Source organism: Budorcas taxicolor, chromosome 7, assembly GCF_023091745.1.
Source record: "Budorcas taxicolor isolate Tak-1 chromosome 7, Takin1.1, whole genome shotgun sequence".
Lineage (NCBI taxonomy): Eukaryota > Metazoa > Chordata > Mammalia > Artiodactyla > Bovidae > Budorcas > Budorcas taxicolor.
In genome coordinates, this window is record NC_068916.1 from 42,276,502 (window position 1) to 42,288,205 (window position 11,704).

An 11,704-nucleotide genomic window follows, 5' to 3' on the forward strand; every position below is an offset into this window, starting at 1 on the left:
GCCATATATCCAGTAGTAGAGTTGCTATTGATCAGTTGCTAAGTCATGTCCAACTCTTTGCAACCCCATGGACTGCAGGACACCAGGAGTCCCTGTCTTTCACTATCCCCGAGTTTGCTCAAACTCATGTCCATTGAATTGGTGATGCTATCCAATCATCTCATCTTCTGTCACCCCCTTCTCCTCCTGTCCTCCATCTTTCCTAGCATCAGGGTCTTTTCCAAGGAGTTGGCTCTTTGCATCAGGTGGTCAAAGTACTGGAGCTTCAGCTTCAGCATCAGTCCTTCCAATGAATACTCAGTGTTGATTTCCTTTAGAATTCACTGTTTTGATCTCCTTGCTGTCGAAGGGACTCAAGAGTCTTCTCCAGCACAATTCCAAAGCATCAATTCTTTGATGCTCAGCCGTATGGTCCAACATCCATACATGACTACTAGGAAAGTCACAGTTTTGACTATATGAATGTCAGCAAAGTGATGTCTTTGGTTTTTAGTACAGTGTCTATGTTTGTTATAGCTTTTCTTCCAAGGAGGAAGTGTATTTTAATTTCATGGTGTGGAGTCGAGGGGCAAGTAACTTTTATGACCCAGAAATGGTCTTTTTCACTAAATATTCCACCTAAGTTTGACATGCTATTGGATGGAGTATTTTAAAAATACCAATTAGATCTAGCTACTTCATAGTGCTATTCAAGTCAAATATATCTTTATTAATTTCCTGCTTGATTGATCTGTCACTTACTGAGAGCAGGTATTGGGATCTCAACCATAACAGTGAATTTGCCTATTTATTTTAGTTCTATCACTTTTTGTTTCACATATTTTTATACTACTTTGTGGTTTGTTTTTTTAAAATATGGAACGCTTCACGAATTTGTGTGTCATCCTTGCGCAGGGGCCATGCTAATCTTCTCTGTATCGTTCCAATTTTAGTATATGTGCTGCTGAAGCGAGCACACCACTTTGTAATATACATGTTTAAGACTGCTGTCTTCTTGAAGTACTGACTCCACTATCATTTTGTAGGAATCCTTTTTTATTCTTGATAAATTTAATTATTCTGTCTAAAATTAACATAACTACCCAGATTTCATTTGATTAGTGTTAGCAACCTATATCTCTCCCTCTTTCATTACTTTTAACTTATCAGGGTCTTTATATTTAAAGGTGTTTCTTGTAAGGGCATAATTGTGTGTGTGTGTGTTTTTAATCCAAAAAACAATTTTGTCTTTTAATTAGTACACTAAGATCAGGGCTTCCCAGGTGGCACAGTGGTAAAGAAGTCACCTGCCAATGCAGTAGACACAAGAGATGCAGTTTTGACCCCTGGGTCAGAAAGATCCCCTGCAGAAGGAAATGCAATCCTCTCCAGTATTTTTGCCTGGAAAATTCCATGGACTGGTGGGCTACAGTCCATGGGGTTGAAAAAGAATAGGACACAACTGAGCACACACACACACACACGAGCATTCACATCTAAAGTGATTATTGATATAACTGAATTAATGTCAACCACGTTTATAACTTTTTTCTATTCATTGTCAGAGGCTTCTTTATCTGCCCTCTCTGGTGTAAATAGAGTATTCAAAATAATTCTATTTAATCTCCTCTCTCTTATTTCTACTTCCTTAAGAAATTAGCTATAGAACTTACAATATACAGTTTTAAATAATTTAACTCTACCTTCAAATAACACTATTCCACGTTATGCCTATTTCAGGAGCATGGATGACAGAGTTATCCACTTGCTAAACCATCTGATATACTGTTACTATTTTATTATTTAAACATTTATTTTATTTATTTATTTTTGGCTGCATCGAGTCAGCTGCAGCACATGGGATCTTTGGTGCAGCATGCAGGCTTCTCTCTACCTGTGGTTCATGGGCTCCAGGCATGTGGGTTTTATAGTTGGCAGCACATAGGCTCTCCAGTTGAGGCACAAAGGCTCAGTAGTTACAGCATACACAAGCTTAGTTGCCCTACGGCATGTGGGATCTTAATTTCCCAATAAAGGATCAAACCCACGTCCCTTGCATTGGAAGGCTGATTCTTAACCACTGGGCCACCATGAAAGTCCCCTTATCTTATTATATTAAACAAATTGGCTTTTAGATAAATCACTACAAAAGATTTCTTTTTTGGAATATTTACTTACTTATATTTGCTGTGCTGGGTCCTGGTTGCGGCACACCAGACCTTCTGGCTGTGGCATGCAAACTCTTAGTTGCGGCAAGTGAGTCTGAACAGGGACTGAACCCCAGACCCCTGCGTTGGGAGCACAGAGTCCTAGCCACTCACCTGCCAAGGAAGTCCCAGGTTTCTTTCCATTTAATATATTTCTCCTGCAGTGTTCTTGTTTTCTTCATGTAGATCCAAGTGTCATTACCCTGCATTATGTTTTATCATTTTCTTTCTACCTCAAGAATATGCTTTTAACATACCTGTTGGTGAATCCTCTGTTTTCAGTTGTCTGAGAAAGTCTTCATCTGTCCTTCACTTTTTAAAAATAATTCTGTTGATATAGAATTCTAGTGTGTTTTTTTTTTCAACACTTTAAATATTTCACGTCACTCTTGTTTGCATGCTTTCTGATGAGAGGTCTGCTGTAATTCTTTACCTTGTTTCACTATAGTCAAGGTAGGTTGGTATGACTTTTGTTTTCTTTCTTCCTGACTTCTTTCAAGATTTTCTCCTCTTTGATTTTCTGCAGTTTGAATATGATGCCTAAGTGTACTTACTTTGGGTATTTATTCTGCTTAATGTTCTCTAAGATTCTTGGCCTTATGACTTAAGTTCTGTCATTAACTTTGGAAAATTTTTCATCATTATCACTTCAAATACTTATTTTGTTCTGGTCTCTTTTTCTTCTCTTTCTTCTGGTATTCCAAATATGCATATATTAAATGCTTTGAAATTGTCCCACAGTTCTTTGGTGTTGGGTATATTTTCCAATTCTTTTTTCCTGTTGCATTTCAATTTGGGAAGTTCCTAATGATCCTTCTTCAAGATCATATTTCCTCAACCCTGTCAAGACTACTGATGAGCCATCTTCATTTCTGTTTCATCATTTTCCCTTTTTATTCTTCTGTTATATTTTCTGTTTCATCTAGCTTTTCTTTTTTATCCTTTCTTAAGTTCCACTCTTTTTTCTGCGTGATTCATCTGTTCCTGCTTGATGTCTACCTTTTGCATGAGAACCCTTAACATGTTCATAACTGTTACTTTAAATTCTCTGATAATTTCAATGTATAGGTCAGGTTTTGATGTTCACTTTACCCCTTTAGACTACATTTTTCTCTTTTTGCCTTTTTGCATGAATGTGTAATATTTTTGTAGAAATCTTAAAATGCTTTATCTAGGAATAGTAACTGAGGTAAATCTTTTAATATGAGAATTTATATTAACATGACCAAAATCACTGCAGATGGTGACTGCAGCCATGAAATTAAAAGACGCTTACTCCTTGGAAGAAAAGTTATGACCAACCTAGAAAGCATATTCAAAAGCAGAGACATTACTTTGCCGACTAAGGTCCGTCTAGTCAAGGCTATGGTTTTTCCAGTGGTCATGTATGGATGTGAGAGTTGGACTGTGAAGAAGGCTGAGCGCCGAAGAATTGATGCTTTTGAACTGTGGTGTTGGAGAAGACTCTTGAGAGTCCCTTGGACTGCAAGGAGATCCAACCAGTCCATTCTGAAGGAGATCAGCCCTGGGATTTCTTTGGAAGGAATGATGCTAAAGCTGAAGCTCCAGTACTTTGGCCACCTCATGTGAAGAGCTGACTCATTGGAAAAGACTCTGATGCTGGGAGGAATTGGGGGCAGGAGGAGAAGGGGACGACAGAGGATGAGATGGCTGGATGGCATCACTGACTCGATGGACGTGAGTCTGAGTGAATTCCGGGAGTTGGTGATAGACAGGGAGGCCTGGCGTGCTGCAATTCATGGGGTCACAGAGTCAGACACGACCGAGCGACTGAACTGAACTGAACTGAACTGAACTGAACTGACTAGAATTTGGGCTTTGGAGTTAGGTTTGTTTAATGCATTCTAAATGTATAGGTACTAGAGACTTCAAATTCCACTAGTTTCCTTGATTTTGTAACCTTTATTACTTTGAGCTTCCCTAAGTATTCCTCCTGAGAGAGAGCAAGCCTTTGTGTTGTAGTTCTCTCAACTGTAATTCATGATTAGTATGTTAGAGCCACATTGGTGGTGTTGCAAGGTGTGAGAAAGAGAAGCATTCTATAATCTTCCAATCAAGTTTTAGTTTTTTAGAGAGCCTATAGCCTTTACAAATATTTCTTTTAAAGCTTCAAAACCCTCCCTCCTTAGGTGAGTTAGGAAAACTACATAGGACTGGGGTGGGAAAAATGCCCTTCCCCCTGTTAGGGAAATTAAATAGTCTTGTTTAGGCTTCAGAGACAAAGCAGAGCAGGCCTCTGACCTTGCTTCTAACCTGCCTGGACACTGCCCTGTGAATAACTGTGAGTGACTACCTGCCGTGAGGGCAAGCCTTGCAGTACCTTAGATAAGATGGGGGAGGAATTTTGAGATTGTTGAGCCTCTGGAGGGTGTCTGGCCAACCAAAGCCCAGTTTTAACAACATTCCAAGTTTTCTACAACAAAACAAAACAATATTAACACGAAACCAGAGCTCCAATTTGCTCACAGATTAATGTAGCTTGCTTGCATCCTGGGATTATAAACGGGAACCCTGAACTGCGGTTTTTGAAGTCTCACTCATGGAGTGGAAACACTGCCTGGGACCTTTTCCCAACTGAGACTCCAGATGTACTGTGTCACAGGACTTTCCACCACTGCTTAAGTCCTGATTTTGGTCAAAACCCAATTTGGTGATGTATCCTCTGCTGTTTTTATTTCTCTTTTCTTTTAATGTTAGTGCACTGAAAGTAAGATAAGTAATTTTTAATAAATATTGGTATTGTTTATTTGTATATAACAAGTAGCTTATTTTGTTAACAAATCCTTCGAACCTGAGACAAAAGTGAAAACTTTCTGCAAAACACCCACTGATGGAATAAACCCTGGTAATGTCTTTTGCAAACCTCTTGGTATTTCTGGAGATGACACCTTGCAAGAGTAAGGGGTCCCCTAAGATTGTGACCCCAGGAGTTTCTCAGTCTCATACTGATCCACACTCAAATTCCAGCAATTCGTCAAAATGACTGTGTAAGTATTCCTACCAGGTGATGGCTCCAGTGCCTTCTAGATTAACAGACCTTGGCTATGTTCTCTGTTTGCCTGTCTCTCCAGATTCCAGGTTGGAAATTTTCTCTGACGAGTCTAAGAAGAGCCACTGATTTTCAGTTTGTCCAGCTTTTTCTTGATATATGGGTAAGAGTGTAAGGACTCCAAGTTCTTTACAAGTCTGAATTAAAATTAAAAGTCTTCTAGGATAGAGATCTTAATAATAGTACATTACTATATGTTCAAGAAATTGGTTTTTTACTTATTTAATGACTCAATATGGTTCAAGAATTTTATTAATATATCAATTTGTTTTGTGGTATTTTAGGCTTCCAAATCAAAATATAATTACTAGAAGAACAAACCTCTGATAAGTATTTTCTTCAACACCACTAAGGAATTAACTCAGTTCTGGCACTATTGACCCGAAGACAGCATCAGATCCCACAGGCTAAGGGCTCAGTCCTGCAAAACTACCCTCACCTCCTCTTCAGACACCAATCCTAAGTCCAGGTTGTCACCCATGCTTTTGAACTACCAGCTGTAGATGGGTTTCCATGGTCCTCCTTGGGCTCAATTAATTTGTTAGAGTAGCTCACAGAACCCAGATAAATACTTTATGTACTGGATCAGAAAAAGCTGTAACTCAGGAAATGCCAGATGGAAGAGATGCATGGGACAAGGCATGTGGGAAGGGGTGCAGAGCTCCCATGCTCTCTGGAATCTTCATTCTCCCCCAAACTCCACATGTCCACCAACTAGGAAGTTCTCTGAACGTTGTTTGCTTTTTATGGGAGCTTCATTATGTAGGCATGGTTGGCCACTGATGATTGAACTCAATCTCCAGACCCTTGAACTCAATCTCCAGACCCTTTCTCCTAGGTTTGGCGGGGGTGGACCAAAATTTCCAACTCTCTAATCGCATGGTTGGTTCCCCTGGCAAACAGTCTCCAGCCTTAGGTTACCTAGGGGCTTTCCAAGAGTCACCTCATCAATATAACAAAAGACACCTTTATAGTTCATATCATTTAGGAAATTCCAAGAGTTTTAGGAGCTCTGTGCCAGGAATAGGAGGAAGACCAATGTATAGATAGATAGATAGATAGATAGATAGATAGATAGATAGATATCACAATATCACAAAAACCAAAATCAATATGTCAACTGAAAAAAATGCACAACCTAAAAGCTGAGAATTATGATTTATTCAGTAGACTTACTGAGGACTTTAAGTTCAAGATATAGCCCCTCAGATAGCTCTGAGGAACTGTTCCAAAGAGGTAAGAAAGGAGCCAGGACACATAGAAGTTTTTGCTGGGGGGGAAAAAAATGTAGGCTGACATCCAAAAATTACTGCTAATAGCAAAAAAATAGACATCTCAAGTTAATGTTTTTACTGCTTTTCTATGTATGGGAAGATGCAAGAGCCTGGGTTCATTGAAAGTATTCCTTTGATATGCATCTTAACTATCTGGGGTCATTATCCTGTTTTTCTCCAGTTCCCTTCAGTGTGCACCTTTGGGGCAACTGTGGTGGCTGATGGCTTTGTGGCCACAACATCTTTTTTTGTGTGTTGATGAGCTGCTCAGTTGTGTCTGACTGTGACCCCATGGACTGCAGCATGCCAGCCTTCCCTGTCCTTCACTATCTCCTGGAGTTTGCTCAAACTTATGTTTGAGTCAAGGATGTCCATTGAATCAAGGATGTCCATTGAGTTAATGATGCCATCCAACCATCTCATCCTCTGTCACCCTCTTCTCCTCCTGCCCTCAACCTCTCCCTGAAAAGCATCAGGGTCTTTTCCAATGAGTTGGCTCTTCACATCAGGTGGCCGAAGTATTGGAGCTTCAGCTTCAGCATCAGTCCTTCCAATGAATATTCAGGACTGATTTCCTTTAGGATTCACTTGTTTGATCTCCTTACTGTCCAAGGGACTCTCTGAAATGGTATTCTTTGTCCACAAATACATTTTCCAGAACTGGGTCTTTTAAATAACATAAACCATGCAGTACAGTTAGGTAGAAGCACCTTGCTAGCAGCAACTTTGTTGCACACATTGCAGTGGGGTTCTGGAGAGGATGTAAGCACTCATCCTCCTAGTGTGCACAGATGCTCAGGGATCCTGGCTCCAGATCTACTAAGTCAGAATCTGTGTTGTTGACAAAAAGTTAATCAGTCAATCTACAAAAGAATATAGCAACAGCATCTCAAAAAGTTCCAAGAACTGTTCTGCCCAATAGAAGTCAAAGCACATTTATTTAAGTTTTTTGAGACAGAGGGCTGTACATCAAATGATGTATTACCGACAATTTACACAATTTAAATCCACAAATATAAAGTAGTGGGCCATGTGACCCCTTACAAAATTGACAAGTTAGTCTTTTTTAAAAAATAATATTTAGGGTTTTTTGGCTGTGCTGGGTCTTTGTTGCTGCACGGGCCTTTCTCTAGTTGCAGCCAGCAGGGGCTACTCTCTAGTTGCGGTGCACCAACTTCTCATTGCAGTGGCTTTTCTTGTTGTGCAGCGCAGGCTCCAGGATGTGAGGGCTTCAGGAGTTGTGATACATTGGCTCAGTAGTTGTGGCTTATGGGCTTAGTTGCTCCGTGGCGAGTAGAATCTTCCCAGACCAGGGATCAAATCTGTGTCTCCTGCATTGGCAGGCAGATTCTCTAACACTGAGCCACCAGGGAAGCATGGTAGTTTATCTTTTAAACAGTTGTCTTGTTGATGCTAAGAGAATGGTTGCTCTTTAGGGTTGAGCAGGTATTTCTGCGGATGGGAGAGTTTGGTTGATGTATAAATCAGATACACAATCCACAATGATGGGAGCCATAAAATACAAATTTTATTTCACAGGGTGTTAATACTGTCCCCACTTGATCCATGGAAATGACAACCTCGGACACATAGAACACACTAAAGCCACTTAACATCCCCAATGCAATGTTTGGACCCTGAAGACCACCCACTAATTTGGCCTAATTAGTGTTTCCCTAACTGCCTCATAAATGCCCCACTTAAAATAAATGCCTCTGCAGTTTTTTCTTAATAAATTGGTCTCTGTCTTCTCCCACTTACTCACTCAATGCTTCCAGAATACCTTCTAGGTGGAAGATACTGCAGCAGCTCTGAGGATCCAGTGATGGGTGATGAACAGCTTTGCCCACAGGAGAGACAGACATGATAAGACATAATGTTTCAAGCATAGCATATGGCAGAAGGGATGCTGGGACCACTTTAGAGGAGTTCAGTTGGAGAAGTCTGCAGAGAAGGAAAACCATTTGCCCTGGGTCTTGCAAGATAAATGAGTGGGACTATGCCAGCCAGGTGAGTGGTGAAGGTCATTTCCAGGGGAGGAAACACCTTCTCTACTTGTCTCTGATGGTATCATAAGACATATGGCTATATAAGTGCTTTGTAAAACAGCAAATGAAGAAGGTTACTGACAAGCTAACCAGGGTGCCTCTGAATTTGCAAGAACCCTCTGATCCCTTCTTTGGGACTCACCACCATATCTGAGCTATTCTATTAACAATACTATCCTGAAGCTTTATGCCTAGGACTAGGCAGCCTTCCCTGGCTGAGAGATGCCAGTCAAAGGGATCTGTTTGCTTTTGTTTGTTTATTTTTTTAAATTGAAGTATGCTTTTGTTGTTCAGTTGCTAAGTCATGTCCAACTCTTTGGAATCCCATGGACTGGAGCACACCAGGTTTCCCTGTCCTTTACTATCTCCTGGAGTTTGTTCAGATTCATGTCCAGTGAGTTCCTGATGCCATTCAACCATCTGATCCTTTGTTCCCCTTTCTCCTCTCGCCCTCAGTCTTTCCCAGCATCAGGGTCTTTTCCAATGAATCGACCCTTTGCATCAGGTGGCCAAAGTATTGGAACTTCAGCTTTAGCATCAGTTCTTCCAGTGAATATTCAGGGTTGATTTCTTTTAGAATGGACTGGTTTGCTCTCCAGGAGATACTCAAGAGTCTTCTCGAGCACCACAATTCCAAAGCATCAATTCTTTGGTGTTCAATCTTCTTTATTGTCCAACTCTCAATACTACTTGTTCCCACGGCTTGGTCAGTGGGCTCAGAGGTGTTGAGAAGGACGCTTAGGGCTCAACGGTTCCCAACATGGGCTCCTCCATGACAACCCAGGTTTCTGGAATGGCAGTAACAGGAGCTGAAAACTCTTTCTCAAGTGTGGAGACAATCATACCCTGACTCAGAAGACCTCCTGGAGCACTCAGCATCAACCAATTTTTCTCTGGTTGTCACTGTGTCCATTCTGTGTGGCAGCTCCCAGGACCTCAGTCCCATCAGAAACCCCAACATCCATTTTCCTGTATTTTGATGACTGAAATCACCCAGTTAAATGGCTGACCTGGGATTCAAGCCAGATGTATCTGTCTTTGTGGCATCTATGGGGTCACATTTCCCAGAAGCTTCAGGAGAGATGGCATCCCTGAAAGCCCACCAAAGTGGGTGGGGTATTTCAGCTTATTTGGCCAGGATGGGGAAGAGGTGGGATGGAGGAGCCAGCCAGATGCCACAGACATCTCAGGTCAAATGAAGCCTGATTCCTTCTCAGCTTGATTTCACCTAGAACTGGAAAACAGATGGGTCCAAGCTGCCTAGGGTCTGAGGGCCAGGCTGCAATCCTTCTGTTCTGAGGGCCTGGGGCTGGAGTCTGTTTGAAAGTGAAGGTGAAATTGCTCAGTCGTGTCTGACTCTTTGCGACCCCATGGACTGTAGCCTACCACACTCCTGGGATTTTCCATGGGATTTTCCAGGCAAGAGTACTGGAGTGGGTTGCCATTTCCTGCTCCAGGGGATCTTCCCAACTCAGGGATCGAATCCGGGCCTCCCGCATTGTAGGCAGATGCTTTTACCGTCTGAGCCACCAGGGAAGTCCAGGGAACACCAAAGCTCTAGCATGGACCTTTTGACTTAGAAAAGAATTCAACTGTGGGGCTAAAGGGCTCATCCTTTCGGAGGGCAGCAGACCCAGAGAGACCCAGGGCAAATCCGGGAAGATAAGGCAGATGTCAACAGATACCCTGTAAACAGTGTAGCTACTTGCCAGAAGAGATAGCCAGGAAGATAAACAAGGGGCCGGGAAAGGTGCCTAATGGACTTAACGCTCATTCAACAGGGAAGACTCATCCCTTTGCAATGTTGAGCAGTGGTGCTGTTTGGAAGAGATGCTGGGCTCTGTAGAAATGAATCTGTTTACCACAAACCTGCCCCTTTCCCTCCTGTTACAGAAATGTCCTGTGAAGGAACGAGCAGGACATTGAGTCAGTTCATTGAGTCTTACAATATGTATGTTGAGTGACTTGGATATTTATTCATTCACTACCACACTAACAGGGGGACAAGTAGTCCTGGTTTGCCCAGGACTAGGCTATTTTCTGGGATGTGGGACTTCCAGTGCTCCCAGGACTGTCTTCAGCATACTAGGGTTAGCTGGTCCCCTACTTCCTGAGAACCCATGATGGACCAGGCCCTGGGCCCCCATGGAGCTCTGTTCTTTTTTTAATATTTTTTTAATGTATTTCATTTATAGTTGACTTAACAATGTTGTTACGTTTCTGGCATACTGCAAAGTGATTCAGTAATACATGCATGTATAATAGTTTGTACCTGCTAATCCCAAACTCCTAAGCCATCCCTTCCCCTCCTCTCCTTCCCCTTGGAAATCACAAGTCTGTTCTGTATGTCTGTGAACCTGTTTCTGCTCCATCAATAAGTTCATTTGTGCTATGATTCCACATATAAATGATATAATATGGTATCTGTCTTTCTGACTGACTTCCCTTAGTATGATTAATCTCTAGGTTGCTGCAAGTGGCATTATTTAAAACATTTTTTATAGCTAAGTAGTATTCCATTATATATATATATGTACACCACATCTTCTTAACCCATTCATCTGTCAGTGGACACTTATGTTGTTTCCATGTCTTGGTTCTTGTAAATACTACTACTGTGAACATAGTGGTGCATGTATCTTTTTGAATTATAGTTTTATCTGGGTATATGCCCAGGAGTGGGATTGCTGAATGATATAACTCTATTTTTAGTTTTTTGAGGAATCGCCATCCTACATTCCATAGTGGCTGAACCCATTTACATTCCCACCAACAGTGTAGGAAGGTTCCCTTTTCTCCACACACTCTCCAGCATTTGTTATTTATAGACTTTTTAATGATGGCCATTCTGCCTAGTGTTAGGTGGTATCTCGTAATTTTGATTTGCCTTTTTTAATAATTAGCAATGTTGAGCATCTTTTCATGTGCCTATTGGCCATCTGTATTATCTTCTTTGGGCTTCCCTGGTAGCTTAGCTGGTAAGAATCTGCCTGCAATGCAGGAGACCTCAGTTCAATTCCTGGGTTGGGAAGTTCCCCTGGAGAAGGGATATATATTTAGTTGTTCTATTTTTTGCTTGCATTTGTTGTTGTTATTGTTGTTGCTGTTGAGTTGTGTGAGTTGTTT

At 41.3% G+C, this 11,704-nt stretch overlaps 1 non-coding gene across 1 annotated transcript; it reads right to left on the minus strand.

Moving 5' to 3' along the window:
- Nucleotides 1-849: 849 nt before the first annotated feature.
- Nucleotides 850-956, minus strand: LOC128051854 (U6 spliceosomal RNA). The gene has a single exon (XR_008199773.1). It is a non-coding gene; the product is annotated as a U6 spliceosomal RNA (small nuclear RNA).
- Between the last annotated feature and the right edge of the window lie 10,748 nt (nucleotides 957-11,704).